The sequence below is a fragment of the Alexandromys fortis genome, unplaced genomic scaffold (genome assembly GCF_014885135.2).
Source record: "Alexandromys fortis isolate MF-2015 unplaced genomic scaffold, M_Fortis_MF-2015_v1.1 scaffold_182, whole genome shotgun sequence".
NCBI lineage: Eukaryota > Metazoa > Chordata > Mammalia > Rodentia > Cricetidae > Alexandromys > Alexandromys fortis.
The window spans coordinates 495,507-513,434 of NW_026068068.1; the positions used below are offsets into that span (position 1 = coordinate 495,507).

Genomic DNA, 17,928 nt, shown 5'->3' on the forward strand with positions numbered 1-17,928 from the left:
CTTTGCTCTCCCAGACCTTGGGCTGCTGTAGGGCTTGTTCCCCCTGCCATCCTGGCTTCCTAATCTTTTCACACTGAGGGTCTAGTTAAGTTTGCAGCTGGAGGAAATATTTATGATGGAAAGGAGGCACCTGCCCACCACCCAAGACTCCCTGAATGGGCCTTTTTCCAGTCTATTTGCCCCAGGACCAGTTCACAGGCCCCTTATTCCTTATTGGGTGTCCAAATATGTCCAGCGTTCAGTAGGTGTGTGTGTTCTGTGAGGCTTGTACTTCACCCCAGGTGAGCCCAGAAGGCTAAGATACCCATCACTTTTCTCTCCTGTATTCCCTTCTTACTGGTTAAAAATTGGCCTTTCACTTCATGGGAGGGCTGATTGCCCAGATGGCCAGATGCTACCATTTACATTCACAAGGCTGGACACAGGTCAGGGAGAATCAGGACAGCGGCAGAAGCAGACCTACCTTATGGCACAGCATGGGAGGAGGAACTACTTTCCTGTGGAATTGCCAGCTCATAGCGTTTTGCCAAAAGCACAAAGAAAGGAGAAGGTGGCTGGGGAAGAGAGGGGTGGCAAAGGAAACTCAAAGGTGGAAGTGTTTGGAAAGAAGTCATTGAGCTATTCTGGACACCTGCCTAAGACAGCAACGTTGTCTTGACAACAAGCAAAGTTGATTCATGTCATCAAACGGTGTGGCCTGCATTTACTGTTCCACCCTGAACATGGCAGAAGTGTTATCTGATGGCTCAGCCCAAAGGGTCAGGTCAGTGACTATTCCCCTGTCCATCTCGCAGTGGAATGCTGTCACAGACTGTGATACCGTGATTCATAAGGCAGTCTCAGGAATGTTTGTTTTGTGGGTCAACAGTACAGACCCAGGCTTCCTCAGGAATGTTTCGAAGCCTCTAGGTGACAGTTACAGCCCCTCTGTTCTCCAGATACTTGGATCTGGCTTCAGCAGTATGCACTGACCCCAGCATTCCTTCCTCTTGAACTGGCTGCATACTCTCCCTGAGTGGGGCTGCCCATTCTTAGGAGGCCAGAGACTGCTTATGGCCAATCACCTTGTGAAACTAGCTGCTGCTGTGTGCTCTGTGCTCTTGTAACAGCCATGCCAATTGCCTTGACTCAAATAATTGTACATAATTGAAGACACAAAAGGAGGAATCTGGCGAAGCTGAGGCATCTGTTGTTGAGTCCCCCCCCCCCCTTTTCAGTGCTGGGGATTGAACCCATGACTTTGTGCATGCTAAACAAACACTCTAACACTGAGCTACACCCCAAGTCCTAATATATATTTCTTTATTTCTTTATTTATTGAAGATTTCTGTCTCTTCCCCGCCACTGCCTCCCATTTCCCTCCCCCTACCCCAAACAAGTCCCCCTCCCTCGTCAGCCCAAAGATCAATCAGGGTCCCTGCCCTGTGGGAAGTCCAAGGACCACCCACCTCCATCCAGGTCTAGTAAGGTGAGCATCCAAACTGCCTAGGCTCCCACAAAACCAATAGGTGCAGTAGGATCAAAAACCCATTGCCATTGTTCTTGAGTTCTCAGTAGTCCTCATTGTCTGCTATGTTCAGCGAGTCCTGTTTTATTCCAGGCCAGGTGGCCTTGGTGAGTTCCCAATAGAACATCCCCATTCTCTCAGTGTGTGGGTGCACCCCTCTTGGTCCTGAGTTCCTTGCTTGTGCTCTCTCTCCTTCTGCTCCTGATTTGGACCTTGAGATTTCTGTCTGGTGCTCCAATGTGGGTCTCTGTCTCTGTCTCCTTTCATCGCCTGATGAAGGTTAATATTCAGGAGGATGCCTATATATTTTTTTGGGGGGGTTCACCTTCTTATTTAGCTTCTCTAGGATCACTAATTATAGGCTCAATGTCCTTTATTTATGGCTAGAAACCAAATATGAGTGAGTACATCCCATGTTCCTCTTTTATTTAACTATTTATTAAAACTTAATCTTAGGTTAAGGCCTACAGAACAGATAGTTGAAGGAGAACCACATTTTTGTTTTGTGTTTTTGTTTTTTGTCTCTGGTCTTCCACTGCATTAAATAGCCTTGTGGGTTAGAACTAAGGCTAGATGTTATCAAGATAGAAGGGCTAGTTCTCCCAGTATGGGACACCTTAGTGATTGTTTTTTTTTTCTCCCAAACTCTTAGTGTGACTCAGGACCCCCAGTGGTATACCTGGGATTATCCTCAACACTCTGAGCCGTGCTCCAGGAGACTAGATATAGCCTCCATCTTCACACTAGTTTTAGCTTCTGCACTGGAACCTTCCCTTTTGCTAAATCTCTGGCAGGAAAAAGTCCCCAGTGATTTCAATGATCTAAGAGACTAGTTACAGCTGAATTGGGGGGACAATCTCATGACATCTCATTGACTTTCTCTTCACATTCTCTCATTTTTGGGTCCTTGCTCACCCTGTCCCCTGTTCTCTGCCTCTGTCTGGAATTTCAAGACCTCATGCTCTTAAGGTTTTCAGGAGTTTTTCCTGAGATCTGACTTGAACAGAAAACACCATTCTGTAATTCCAAGGAGTCTTGTTTGTGAACGTGTCAGGTAGCCCGCCACATCAAAGGGGCAGGTGGATTAAGGATCCTGCCGGCCTCTGGCTAAAGTAACAGAACTGAATTTGCCAAAGCCGGAGCCCACCTTTCACACAGAATGTTCATTGTGACCCTTTGTTCCTGCCTCCCCACTTGCCCACGCGTACTTTCATTCACCAGTGAGCCCACGCAGAGCTAAGAGGCAGAGCTGGCAGAGGCAGGAGTCTACTGGCTTTGTGAACTGCGGGGCGTGATTGTTTATTTTTAAATCAAAGATTCTTCCTCCCACAAAAGCGCAGATCCATGTTGGCCTCATGGGGCCTGGAGATTTTCATTCTGTTGCTTCTACAGAAATGAGCAGCTCACCCTACCTGAGGGTTGAAGCTGACTCTGCTGGTGGTTGTGTGTCTCCATCAGCCTCAGGTGCTTTTCTCCAGGTCTGTGGAGAACTCTGGTCTTCCAGCAGAAAGAGGTGCCAGACAATGGGGCTCCTGCATGGAGCTGTGGGGTGGCTGTTTCTTCTGTCCAGAGATGACAGTTCATATGTCAGTCTGTGAGGGAGAGGCAGGGAATTAACAAGATGTTCTAAATGGCTTCTTTTTGCTGAGCCCTGCTGTCCATTTCAATGCCTACAGCTATTCTCTCAAAGCAGACTTGTTTGTCAAGGTTACCAATTAGAGGTCTGTGCCAGGTGTCCCAGCATCCTTATCACCGCTCCCCAGGAAGAGGACACTTTATCTGCATCTGCTTTACTCCCAGGTGGCTGTCAGTTCATCCTGCGCACACTCCTGAGACATCTGATGCACTTCCAACAGTGTAGTTTTTGCTTTGGTCTCCCATCCCCTGCGAAGACCAAGACTGTAGCCTGGGGTCAGTCAGATGGAGAAGTAGGTGGACGTGTTAAGTTTAAGGCCTGATGCTCTAGTTAACCCTGGAGTCCTTGTAGATTTTTCTATGGGGCGATTTCTGCTTTTTGTTTGTTTACACTGTTCTATTTTTTCACACACAGTATTATCTGATTTGTGAATCAGTTTCATTTGGTTTTCTCTGTTTTATGTGAGTGTGAGGTAAGAAGAGGAGAGTGGGAGGAGGGATGGGTCACTTCACTTTCCCTTTCTCACGTTCTTACTAAGAAAAGTTGTTGCTGGTGGTGGTGGTGCACGCCTCTAATCCCAGCACAGTGATGTCTGAGGTCAAGGCCAGCCTGGTCTACAGAATGAGTTCAAGAATAGCCAGTGCTACATAAAGAGACCTTCCTTGTCTCAAAAAAAAAAAAAAAAAAAAAAAAAAAAGAAAGAAAGAAAGAAAGAAGAATTAAATAAAGAAGGAGGAATGTTATTTGTAGAGGTCACCCTAGACTCACAAATCCTCTGTGTGCTGGCTTGCTTTATGTGAACTTGGCATAAGAGTCATTTGGCAAGCCTGTGGTGCATTTTCTTGATTGGTGACTGATGTGGTAGGTAGGTCCCAGCTCACTGTGGGCTGTGCCAACCTTGGTGTGGTCTTGGGTGCTATAACTAAGTGGGCTGAGCAAGCTGTAAGGAACAGCCCAGAAGCATGTTCCTCCATGGTTTGTTTCAACTCCTGCATCCAGATTCCTGCCTTGCTTGATCTCTTGCCCTGATTTCCTCCCGTGATGTGGCATGACCTCAGAATTGTAAATTGGAATAAACTCTTGTTCACAGGTTCCTTTTGGTCATCTTGTTCAGTCACAACAGTAGAAAATTAATAGAAAAGATGTTTTTAGCTAAATGTGCCCCAAATTAAATGCAACTCTGGCTTTGGAAGGCAGATATTTAAGGATTGCTTGAATACACATAAGACTTGGTAGTTTGGGACTCTTTCATGTGTAGAAGGCAAATGAGAGCCATAGGAAAGGGTAGAGGTTTCACCTGGTCACGTGTGAGACAAAGGCCAGGGTGCCTGCCTAGCCAGAAGGCTGTCTTATCAACTCTGACAAGATGTTCTGTTTCCCACAGAAAGCAAACAGCTGACCACATGGCTACCTCTCAGTTCACTCAGAAGCACCTAGCAGCTGTTTGCACAATACTCTAAACTGACCTTGGTAAATGTAGACCCAGCTGGACTTACTGTTTCTGATTGCAGCTGATAGGAGGCCCCAAACAGCTGTCTTCTCTGCTGCTGCAAACGGAGCAGATAGCTTGTTCAAGGAAGGTCTGCCCCCCTTTAATCTGCGCTATTCCTAACAACTCATCCAACTGCTCTTTAAATATCTAGGGCAGGAAGTAAAATGGGTGAGGCTCCCCTGGGAGTAAGTACCTCCCTATTGCTGGAGTTAAGGACCTTTCCTGAGATAGCCATACGCAAACCTATACCTGCCCATGGTGACATATTCTTTTCCAGAAGTGGACTTTGAACAGGAGCTCTGGACCCCGGTTAGGAGAACTGGGTAGCTAGCAGTGTTTCCTAGAGGCAGTTGAATTCAGTGTATTTCTGCTTAGTGACTCTTTGTCATCTGCTTCCTCTAGGAGCACTGCCTGCTCTTCCTGTCAGCTCTAGGGAAGGAATAACCATTGGTCCAGAGAGAGAGGGTTATGCTGAGGGAGCACATGCTCCACTATAAAAAATGCTGCTGAGCTTTGCCTTCAAAATCCAGTTTTAGAATTACCAGGGGCGGGAGAAATGGTTCAGCAGTGGAACTGAATATTGGTCTTGTAGAGGACATGAGTCTGGTTCTTAGCATCCATGCTGGGTGCCTCACAGTTACCTGGAACTCTAACTCCAGAGGATCTGCTGCCTCTGGTCTCCACAGGCATGAGTACTTCTGTTCACATACTCATGTAATTAAAGAGAGAAAATTACCATTCATGTGGGTGAGAATGGTGGGTTAAGTACTTGCCACACAATCACGAGCTGAGCTCAGGTCCCCACAACTCATGTAAATGCAACATGGGTATCGTATCATGGTGCACCTATGATGCCAGTGCTCAGACGGTAGAGGTATCTCAGACAGTAGAGGTATCCATATGTATGAGAACTTGCATTCACACAGAGACATCGAGCATACATAATATGAAAAAAACTGCCTATGGTGCAATTGACTTCCTTTAGGTCCACAGTTCTATGTAGGTATCCATGGGCTGTTACAATGTGACCAACTGCCTCAAGTTGCTGCCCCAGAACATCCCTACAGTGATGGATTACATCCTTGAATTGAGAGCCAAAATAAACCTTCCTTAAGTTGCCTTTGCCAGGGTATTTTACCATAGTGATAGGATGAGTAACTTAGGTGGTAAAGGAATGTCTGGGGGACGATGCTGGACCTGCAGTATCACCTACATGCGCTTCCTCCCTTTCCCTAGTGCCCCGGAGCTGGGGAGAGTACCTGTTGTAGGACACAGGTCCTTAGAAGAACTCTGTCTTCCACTGGCATAGAGGCTTCAGCTGAACAAAGCAGGCTGCTGCTTCTGCCCCATGGCCCTCGGGGTGGGCCAGACTCATCTGTTCCATCACCCATCTGTGAAGCCATTGGTGGGTCGGATCCAGGAAACTGTCAACATGCTTTTTGGTCAGGTGTGAATTTCATATTGACTTTTATATTATTCATCAGATTCATATATTTGCCTTGCTTTCAGAAGTTTTGATATTGGAAATGGATGACTTGTTTGCTTTCCAAACCTCCGGCCTTTCCATAGTGGCAGGGATGAAAGAATAGCCAGTGAAGTAAGGAATCTAGAAAGTTGATTTTCCCAACACTGCTTTGTTTCCTTCAGATGGTACACAAACTTCAAGAACACATGTGCGTTCTCGTCTTTATAGAGGACAGTGAGCCACTGAAGGGAACCATCCTGTGCCTGCTTGCCACCATGGGTCAGCCTCAGCTCACCTAGTCTTACATTTCCCCTGTCATACTAAAGAGTGCAGATAAGGCAGGTGCACACCCTGCCACACGGGCCTTTTGACCCTCAAGCCCTGGATTCTGCAGGCAGCTATAGGGTATGTCTGGGTGTGTAGGGTATGTCTGGGCGTGGCTGGAAGGCTCTGTAAGAAAGGCTGGACACTCTTCCACCAGGGAGAGGGAGCGGCCTGGCTAAGGGCATCAGCTTGCACACGGCGGAGCAGCTGCGTGTGCTGGCTGTGTTGTAATGCAGCTCATGGCACCAGCTAGGCACTGGTGTGACTTGAGCCCAGATCAGCTGCCAACATATTCCCCAAGACAGTCAGAGCTTGGCAAACGAGATCTGGCATGTCCCATGGAGACAAAGCCCAAGTACCAATCAGACTACTTCCTACTCAAGTCTACTTCTACCAAGAGCCCTGGAAGAGTTCTTCTTTGCTCAAAGCTAGCTGTAGCAGAGCTAATTTAGCCTCTACCTCACCAGCATTGTAGAGTCTAGTCAAAGAGGGTTGAAGTCACCGTGGAACGTACAGCTCCAGCAAAGTCAGGGAAGCCCCTGTCTCCTTATACTTCATTTCTCACAGTTGCACCTTCTTTAGGCCTCACCTGACTCAACCCCCATCTGCCTTGTACAGATGTTCTCACAGCTGCCTCCTCACTCCAGTCTCCCCACTCCTGCCTGCTCACTCCAGTGTCCCCACATCTACACCCTCACATCTGCATCCTTACTCCAGCCTCCTATTCTTCCAGTCTCTTCACCTTGCATTGTTATTACATCTGCTTTACCCCAGTCTTCTTACCCTGTACTCTCACCCCCACATCTTCACACCTGTATCCTTGTGCCCACATCGTCACACCTGCATTTTTTTGGACATATGTTCTCTATATCATGTTCACATCTGTTTTATCATGGTGCCTGGTTCTTGGACCCTTGAAATAGCTAACTTTAAGTTGAAAAATTAAGGTTACAGAGACTGCTGTTTCACTGGAAGGAAAAGTATATTCTAGCTGAGCATGGTGGCCCACTCCACTAATCCCAGCACTCAGGAGGTAGAGGCCTGGATCTCTGTGAGTTCAAGGTCATCCTGCTCCATATAGAAAGTTTCAGGACAGCCAGAATGGCATAGTGAGAGCTGTCTCAAAAATAAAATAGAAAATAAGATAAGAAAGAAAGAAAACTATAACAATAAGACTACGAGTGGATTTTGCAAGCATGTTGTGATTAGCATGCAGACCTGACTGTATTGCCATATAAGGATAATAATGGTGATAGCCTCACTCGAGATGTTTTTCACATCATCACTTCAAACAACTTGAAGTTCTTTAATGTAAGAAATATAGCTTCCTTGCTAGCTATACAAGTGTCTCACAATCTTGAGTGAGGAGCATAGCAGATGAGGATATGAGAGTATATTATCTTTGATTTTAGTATGTATGGGTGTTTTTGCATGCATGTATGTCTGTGCTCCACATGAGTTCCTAGAGCCCACAGAAACCTGAAGAGGGTATCTCTGGATACTGGAGTTACAGATGGTTGTGATCCAACATGCGGGTACTGAACATCAAACCTAGTTCCTCTGGAAGAGTGGCGAGCACCCTTAACAGTGGAGCCACCTCTCTAGGCCTGAGCATATCATCTTTGTAGATACATTATCTTCTTTAAAATAGTCTATCATTAAACATTTGATAAATAAGAAATTTGAAATAATTTTAGAAGTGTATTTGACATGTCTAGATTGCACTGCTTTTTGAGCACTCTAAGGATGGCCTCTTGTCACCCGGTGCCTGGCTGTGCTTTCCATGGGTCACAGGGGAAGGCAAGAATAACTGCTGGCCAGTCCTTGGCTACAGAGTGCCATGGTGATGGAGACAGCTCAGTGGAACATACTGGGGAGTCTGCACAGCAGCACCCCTTTGGGGTACACTGTCTGGAGCTGTGTCAGATTCCTTTACAACTCCCAGTTGGTCTCTGTTGCTGCATTTTGATTCTTTTCTTCTGCAGCCAGGCTTTCTCTTAAAGCAATCAGGATGAGGGCCAGGGCTCTCCTCACTCCCCTGACACACATGAGCCCTCAGGGTTATGGAGACTGGTGGGATGAGATGGTGAGAGTGGTGTTATCTGGACAGGGCCTGCCCCCCTCTTACACCAGAGCCTCTTTCTCCTCCCTACCAGCTCTGAAGTCCTGTGGTTCCGTTACTACTAACCAGTTTGAGTTTTATATGGCAATAATCATGTCTTTGCAATTCTGAGGTACAAGTAAATACATGGGCTGATACACCAGTGGCATCCTGAAATTGGTGGACCAGTGAGGTAGCTGCTGGGGGAAGTTCAGGGCTTATTCAGCAAAAGTAAGCTCTTACTTTCAAACTTGTGGCCTGGAATATGCTAAACAAACAATATATTAACAGTGTGGTGTGTGTCTGTGTCTGTCTCTCCATACACATGTCACTCACTGGTATTCATGTAGGCTAGAGGCCAACCTTGGATGCCACTTCTCATAGTTCCACTTGATCTTCAGACAGGCTCCCTCCCTAGAATCTGGGGTTCACCAGTTAGGCTAAGCATTGTTGGCTATTGAGGCCAGGAATCCACTCGTTTTGCATCCACAACTCTAGGATTACAGGCAAGCACCACGATGCCTGGCTTTTTACATGGTGCTAGGGACTGAACTCAGGTCCTCACTTTACCAACTGACATATATCCCCGGACCAGGTAACTTTTAAGAAGGAAATAAGAAAAATCAAAACAAAACTGGTGGCAGTCACAGCACACAAACCAAGTAAATAGAAATATGTGAATCGTGTTACTGGAAACCTTGAATGCAGCTCATATGACAAGCACATGACCAGGGAAATGCCAAAAGAAGTCTGTTTATTAAAAATATGGGAGCTGCAAGGAAGCCAGCCTGGCCATTGCTATTTAGTCTTTTTGAGAAGGAAGATACAGATCTTGAAGGTTGTCTCAATTTGTTGCTATTGTGGGAAAGTGAAAATGCAATTGAACTAAATTTCTGGATGTTTATATAGATATTATGCTTTTTGTTGGGGAAATTTGACATAAACCCCCTTTAGGGTGTGAGCGAATGGCATCATCGATGATATCAGCAGGCATTCAGTGGTAAAGAGTGATCTGCTTGCTCTGCGTTGGCACTGTACATAGTTCAGTGGTTAGATTTTGTTGTAGGAACTCTGCAAGCATCAGATAAGGAGTTTAACGTCAAGTAGTATGGGGTAAAATAATTCCAGATTGTTCTAAATAATCTTATATAAAATGACACATCTTGGAAAGGATCGTGAAAAATTAAATAGGTGCTAACTCCATACGTAGCGTCCCCTCAGACAGCACAGCCATGCTGTGTTCTACGTGCTGGAGGTCTTTCAGAATACTGAAAAGGCGATGCTTTTCCAAGAGAAATCAAGAAGTGGGGGAAGTATCCCCGAAGAAAGCATGGCAGGTCATTTCAATTTGTAACCTGGAAGCCTTCACTTCTTTTGAATGAGCTAGTGGTTCTCCGTTGAAAGAGCTAAGCACCGGGTAAATATGGGGAGCAGAAATGCCCCCAGAGCCCCATAATGCTCAGAATGGACCTATGTTGCCTGGTCAGGAAGCTGGCATCTCTGAAGCAGAGTGGGCACGTAGGGAATGTCGCTGGGATGTGGGCACTTGTCTAGCATGAGTGAGGTGTGGAGTTCAGCCCGCACTGTCATGTAGCAGTGTCCTCTGAGATAAAACACTGCAACTTGGAGGGAAGCTCATCACAATACAGGGTGTCTCAGAGGGAAGTGAAGCATTCTGTCCTTCAAGGAAGCTCATTAAGTCCAGGGAGTCCCAAACTGACCAGACTCACTAGGCTTCTTACTCTCTGAACATATATACGGATGTCCTCCATGTGCACATGGAGGCCACATTTGGAATAGATGTCTTTCTCAATCATTTCTTCACCTTATTTTCTGAGACAGCGTCTCTTAACTGAACCCGGAACTCAGTGACTTGGCTAGATTGGCCGACCCACAGCCCTGGAAATCCTCCTGTCTCTGCCTCCCCAGTGCTGGCATCTCAGGCATGCGCCATCATTCCCAGCTTTTTATGTGAGTGCTGGAAATCCCAACTTTGGTCCACATGCTTGTACAAAAGTCCTTTACCAGTTGAGCCATCTCCCCAGTCCCAGTGCTTTATTTTTTAAAAATGATACTGAAGAGCAGCGATTTCTGTAAGTTCTCTCATATTGAACTGGTTGGCTGTGTCTAGAAAGTGCTGTGACCCTGCTGGCTCCCGACTTTGGTATTTCTATATCCCGAGGCACGTCTCACTTTACCCGCTTGGGTTTGTCTGGCTAGGTCCAAAATGGTGAGGGTAGGATGGGGTGTTGACTGTAACATGGGGTGTTGTCTGAGGACAAGGGTTCCTTGAGTGTTTCTGTGCAGGGGTGTATTCTGCACCAACCCCCAGGAAGTGCCTCTGCTGTCCATTGCACTAACAGACTTTTAAAATATGGATTATGATTCTCAGAATGTCTCAGCCTGACTTAGCCACCTTTCATCTCAGAAAATAAGACTTTATTGATTTAATTGGGATGCAGTTTAAACTATTTAGAAAGCATAAATGCACATTCTCAAGTTTTTTAGCTGTGCTTGTGGCACCAGTGGGCCTAGTGGTCTCTACTGTGCCCCCATCTCTCTTTGTATACCAGCATAGTCACTGCTGAAGAACAAAACAAGAAGTGGTTTTAATGAAGCTCCCTGACAGAGCTCCATGACTGATAGTGGACTTTGGGATTTGGTGATCCTTTCCAGAGAGAGCACCAGAGCATCCGGATGGATGCTATAAAATCTGCTGCCCGGCATAGACCCAGGAGCAGGGGGTATGGGACAATGGGCATGTGGAGTCATCTTTCCCCAGAAGGGTGACCGGGGATGTATGGATATGGTGGCTGCAGCTCATGTGTCCTGGGCAAGGTTCATGCGGTGTCTCAGGACTGAGCGGGGAAGGTACAGTAGGTACATGTGACCCTCATGGAGATATTGTTGTATTGGTAGCTTCATTTCTACAAGGGTTAGAGCCAAAGGGCCTGCTGGGATCCTTAAACAGCAGAGGGGGTCACGATACGCTATGCAGTAATACAGAGCAGCACACTTGTCTTCCCGCACTGTCAGAATCTATAATGTCAGGAGGTTTACAAGCTTCATCAGTTTCATTGACTCAAGAGCTCTTGGAGTCACTCGGAACAATTATAGATTCTTTGTTCCTTCAATCTCAATCACCAATGTCTGCAATACTCAAACCACACGTAAATCACATCCAGGTTATAGAGAGTTGGAAGAGGATAGAGTTCACAAGAGTTTTTGTTTGTTTTAAGAATTATAGAGTCAATGCAAGTGGCCAGGTATTGATTTTCAAACCAAACTTGGAGATGCTGAGGCAGATATCTGGGTGACATTGAAGTGTAGCACTGATAGTTCACAGAACTGTGCTGCATTGAGCCCAAGGATGGGTGAGCAATTGCCCGACAATTCCTGCATGGAGTCTGATGGGAGAGTCAATGGGAGAGCGATGGGGTGGTTGTGGCAGCTTGAAGCGTCTCTTCTTACATGTGTCTCTCTGTGTGGTCTGGTCTAAAATCTGATATCCTCTAGTGCTTGTTTGCTTTTACAGACAGGTTTTCTTACGAGCCGTTTCATAAACGTGCTGAGTTCCTGCATTACTCCATTTTAGCTATGCTCTGTGCAGAGACGTAAGAGGGAACCTCAGGAGTTATCTATAGAGATTTCATTTTTCTGCCATGGCTGCTTCTGTCCCCACCAGCACTGGGCATTTGCCGAGAGGAAACCAGAGCTTTGGCACTATTCTCACCAAGAATGCACGGTGCCACTGTCCCAGGAACCAGATAATCGGCCCCACAGAAGAACACGTTTTCAGTAAATGAACAAATTTCTATATGGGTTAGGATCTTCAGGTACTGTGTGGCAGATATGATGGGGGTAGACCCTTGTAGAATCTCCCCTCCCCCAAGACTTTCCCTGCCTTTAGAAGATGACCAAGCCCCTCCATTCCAGTGCTTTCTCAGTGTCTGCCTTTATTTAACTCACTCGGTGCTAGAGGGCATGTGTGTCGTGTGCATTGATCTTGGTTTGAGAACATCCTTATCTTGTTCTGTGAGAGAAGTCTGCTGAGTGGTTATAACATGCAAAGCCCATGTTTCATCACAAGGATAAACTTTGTTTTTTGATAATTCTGGACAAGGAATGAAAACCATGTCTGAGGCTGGTTCTTCCGGGAACCTTAAGAGAGATGATTTTCATTAGGTGTGCTGACAATGAAATAGAACACATTAGAAACAGAGCACCCCACATAATCAAGGGGATCCATGGGGAGTTGGTGGGAAACCAAAGCTTCCTCAGTGGGGGCAGGTCTACTCTGAGAGTGGCCCAAGCCCCCGAGGCCTGATGCTGGTGTGTGGAGCTCATGCGATGAGCTGGATCTTAGCCACTTTGGACTGTTTCCTATCACCATGAGGAAATAGTGAAGATGAAAAGCCCAGGAAAGGGAAATGAGGTTAGAAGGAATGATTCTGACTGGATTTGTGTGTATAGATCCCACCTTGCTCTGCACTCACTGGCTGCAAAGTTGGTAGATTTCCCACAGACATGAAATTAGAGATCCCTAACCCGCAGCCTAGACCCCACAGTAGTGGGCGAAACAGGAGTGTCCCCTCTATGGTTTCATCTGGGTCTGGAATCTCTGTGTCCACTGTTCCAGGTTGCAGGTTTTCACTCACAGGATTCTGGGTCTGCAGTGCCCCGATATCTGGCTAAGCAACTGGGAATATCCAGCACTGCCAAAAATTAATAGCAATATAAAGACTACAAAGACATAGGAGGGGACGCTTGGAATACACTATGGTTTGCAGATAGGGGAACCGGGCAAAGGCCAGATGAAGGACACAGGCAAGGAGTTCTTGGGAATGATTCACATAAGACTCTCACTTTCCTTACCACAAGTTGGAGGAGTGAGCAAGGAGTGTGCGGACATGTTCCTCTAGAGGAGGCTGTGAGCTGGCCTTGTTCAGTGGTAGAGTTCTGGTCACAGTCTGTGAGAACTCTGGGGTACCAGCCCCAGCATTTGAACAGCTATGTTCCTTCAGATCTCTTGAGAAAAGATTCTGCGCCAGAGGCTGGCCTTTCTTGACCGTCCCCTCTGTGACACACAGGTGGGTGAAACACCAACATTTCTGGAGAAAGCACTGTCTTTGTACACCACCATGTGTGCTGTTTCTTCTCCCAGGCCAGGGTTGTAGAGCTGTGGCCTGGGTTGATGGTTACATCTGTCCCTGTATTAATCAGGGTTCTCTAAAGGAATAGAACTCTCTCTCTCTCTCCTTCCCTCCCTCTCTCTCTCCCTCCCCTTCCATGTCTGTGTTTGTATATGCATGCATGCACACTTTAGTATCTTAGTTATTTTTCTATTGGTGTGATAAAACACCATAGTAAAGATAACTTGTAAAAGAAAGCATTTAATTTGGCTTATGGTTTCAGAGTATTAGATTCCATAATGGCAGAGAGAAGGCACAGCTTAGAGCTCACATCTTAAACCACAAACCACAAAGCAGAGAGAGAGAGAGAGAATGGTGTGAGCTTTTGCAGCTCTAAATCCCACTGTCAGTGGCACACCTCATCCAATGAAGTCACCCCCTCCTAACCTTCCCAAGCAGTTCCACCAACTGGTGGGATTCAAAGATGTGACGGCAATTCTCATTCAACCCACCACAGTTTTATTTGATTTACAGGATATAGTCTGGGTAATCCAGCATGGGCTGTCTAACACATTCAAGACCAAGTGTCTGAGTCCTTGAAGCCAGATGTCTCAGAGTCTCAATCTGGCACTAAAGGTCTGGAGAGCTGCTTGGCTCCAGTCTGTGTTGCAAGTCTGAAGAAGCTGGGTTTTTTTGTTATTGTTGCTTTATTGATTTTTATTGATCTCTACATTTTTCTCTGCTCCCCTGTCTGTGTTGCAAGTCTAAAGAAGCTGGTTTTTTTTGTTATTGTTGCTTTATTGATTTTTATTGATTTTTACATTTTTCTGTTTCCCTCCCTGCTTCTCCTCTCCCCTTAAACCTTCTCCCAAGGTCCCCATGATCCCAATTTACTCAGGAGATCTTGTCTTTTTCTACTTCCCATGTAGATTAGATCTATATATGGCTCCTTTAGGGTCCTCATTGTTGTCTAGGTTCTCTGGGATTATGGTGTGTGGGCTGGTTTTCTTTGCTTTATGTTTAAAAACCACTTATGAGTGAGTACATGTAATAATTGTCTTTCTGTGTCTGGGATACCTCACTCAAAATGATGTTTTCTAGCTCTATCCATTTGCCTGCAAAATTCAAGATGCCGTTATTTTTTTTCTGCTGTGTAGAACTCCATTGTGTAAATGTGCCACATTTTCCTTTCCCATTCTTTGGTCAGGGGGCATTTAGGTTGTTTCCAGAATCTGGCTATGACAAACAATGCTGCTATGAACATAGTTGAGCGCATGTCCTTGTGGAACGATTGAGCATCCTTTGGATATATACCCACAAGTGGTATTACTGGGTCTTGAGGAAGGTTGTTTCCTAATTTTCTGAAAAATTGCCACACTGACATCCAAAGGGGCTGTACCAGCTTGCACTCCCACCAGCAATGCAGGAGTGTTCCCTTTTCCCCAAACCTTTCCAGCATAAGTTGTCATCAGTGTTTTTGATCTTGGTCATTCTTACAGGTGTAAGATGGAATCTCAGAGTTGTTTTGATTTGCATTTCTCTGATGACTAAGAATGCTGAACATTTCCTTAAGTGTCTTTCAGCCATTTTAGATTCCTCTTTTGAGAGTTCTCTGTTTAGGGCTGTACTCACTTTCTTATTGGATTATTTGTTCTTTTGATGACTAATTTCTTGAGTTCTTTGTATTTTGGAGATCAGATTTCTGTCTGATGTGGGATTGGTGAAGATCTTTTCCCATTCTGTAGGCTGTCGTTTTGTCTTGTTGACCGTGTCCCTTCCTTTACAGAAGCTTTTCAGTTTCAGGAAGTCCCATTTATTAATTGTTTCTCCCAGTGTCTGTGCTGCTGGGGTTATATTTAGGAAGTAGTCTCCTGTGTCAATGCATTCAAGTGTACTTCCCACTTTCTCTTCTATGAGTTCAGTGGACTGACTTTATGTTGAGGTTTTTGATCCTTTTGGACTTGAGTTTTGTGCAGGGTGATAGATATGGATCTATTTTCATTATTCTACAGGTTGACATCCAGTTATGCCAGCACCATTTGTTAAATATGCTTTCTTTTTTCCATTTGATATTTTTTGCTTGAAGAAGCTGTTTTTAAAAACAGTGAAGGAATGCCACAGCTACAGGATAGATGAACTTGCCAGCAAGAGTGCAGGAAAACAGGCAAACAGCAAAAGTTTTTCTATTATGCTGCCCACATAAGGGGAGCTTTCACACTTCAAACTATCTGAACGAGAAAGTCCCTCACAGGAGTTCCCACATATTTGTATTTTAGTTGGTTCATGACCCCGTTAAGTTGACAACCAAGATTAGTCACCACAGTTCCATACACGTGTGTGACACAGATGGACTAGGCTAGGGACTGGCTTAGTTGAGTTTTCCTACCTTCAGGGAACTCACCCATGAGATATGTCCATCTCTAATCTCTGCAGAGCATCTCTCAAAGCTCCCATCTTCTGTCTGCTTCTTCTATTTAGCACAAGGCACCCACATGTTCTGGTTAGCTTGTGTCTCCGTCACAGGTTCATCCTTCATCCCTGCTAACTAACTGTAGTTCACTGGGGACCTGCTTGCCATGTTCCCCGAGTGGCAGGGGTCGTCATGTGTATAATGAACAAGAGCTAGAGGCCTGGACAGACCCGCCAGACTTCAGCTTTGACATTTCACATGACAACAGAGGAAAGGTTTCCAAAAATAAATATGGCCTGTATAGTAGCTTGATTTTGTATGAAGTGTGGAATTGTTACCACATTTAGCCTTGCCAGGCCTGTTAGCCACAGTGACAGGACGAGGTGCAGTGTGCAGCCTAGTAAAGGTACAGACCATTTGACATGGGCAGATGTGGTGTCAGGGGACCTGTAGTCTGGGGCCAGGAAGTCTCCTCTGACTTCTGATTGTGTCTCCGTGCATGGATAGGAATTGAAAATGCGGGGAGCTGAAGCAGAGGCCAGCAGCTAACTTCCTAGGGAAAGGGTGTGCTTACGTCTGTCTTCCACCTGAGCAAACTGACGGGGAGAAAAGATCTGTTCTCCTTTAGACTCCTCTGATGGAGGAAGTCCAGAACCCAGACGGGGCTCCACACTCTCCACGTAAGCCACCTGACTCACGGAGGCTGAGTCCTGTGCTGGGTCCTAGAGCTGGAGGTCAGCTCAGCTAGTGGCCTGCACGGATGGCCTAGGAGCCTAAGAAGATCCTTGTCACCATGATCTTCTTTCTTCCTTTGGGGACTAGCACTTGAGCAGAGCCTTCCCGCATCAGTGTTCCCCTCCTCAAGTTTTATCTAATGATAGATAGGCTTCATTTGTTTTTTCCTAAGGAAAGGAAATGGTCAAGATTTGGGCAATGCTATGGTTAACACCTAGGCTAGAGTTGGTGACCTGGGGAAAGGTACCCAGCAGTTCCTTGTCCTGGTTTTGTCATGTGTGGTGTGGTGGTAGCAGTGCCTGCTCAGATAAACTGGTTCCTCCTTTTCATGTGGAGAGAACATCAGGGTGACAGAGGCCCCTCACACGCAAGGCTCTGGGTGTCCTGAGTGCACTCTCAGTTGGTGAGGTGCCTAGATCTCAGCCAGCATCTGAAGTCCCTTTCAGTCAAGGTTTGTGGTTAGAACCAAGACCTGTCTGGGATTCTGAAGGAAGCCACTGTTCTAATGAAGTGTCTGGGCTCACCTTGGTGCTCAGCCATGGAAGTGCTGATGTCACTGATATTAGGAGTCCCAGCCATATTCCCAAAAGACCCATTTCTCCTCAGACAGATTCCGTTGCTTTTGGTATAGCTGCACATAATGCCGCTTCTCTGTTCTTATGTGATCAATTCTATGTGATGCAATGGGCTGTGAGGGTCATGGTCCAGAGACGTGTGTGTGCGTGTGTGTGTGTGTGAGTGTGTGTGTGTGTGTGTGTGTGTGTGTGTGTGTGAGAGAGAGAGAGAGAGAGAGAGAGAGAGAGAGAGAGAGAGAGAGAGAGAAAGGTCACAGGTAGACCCTTCTACTCAGACCCTGACCGCAAGGTGTATGACTGCAGATGGGCTGTGTGGGTCATGACCCAGTGACGTGTGCGTGTGTGTGTGTATGGTCACAGATAAACCATGACTAGTAGGGACATGGAGGCCTGGCACTCAGATCTACATCGTGTAAGTGCAGCATACCCTCTGAACCTCGTGGTTTTGCAGAGGAAATTCCTGGATACCCTGTTTGTTTATCCTTGCCTTTATCCCAACAGAACAATTTCCCTATTCTTTTTCAAATTATATTTTTTATTCATTCATGTGT

The 17,928-nt window shown here is 46.0% G+C and overlaps 1 protein-coding gene across 1 annotated transcript in view; it reads left to right on the top strand.

Annotated features, from left to right (window-relative positions):
* Nucleotides 1-17,928, top strand: part of Ptprn2 (protein tyrosine phosphatase receptor type N2) — a 704,719-nt gene that overhangs the window by 1,042 nt on the left and 685,749 nt on the right. The gene's annotated exons all lie outside the window — the stretch shown is intronic.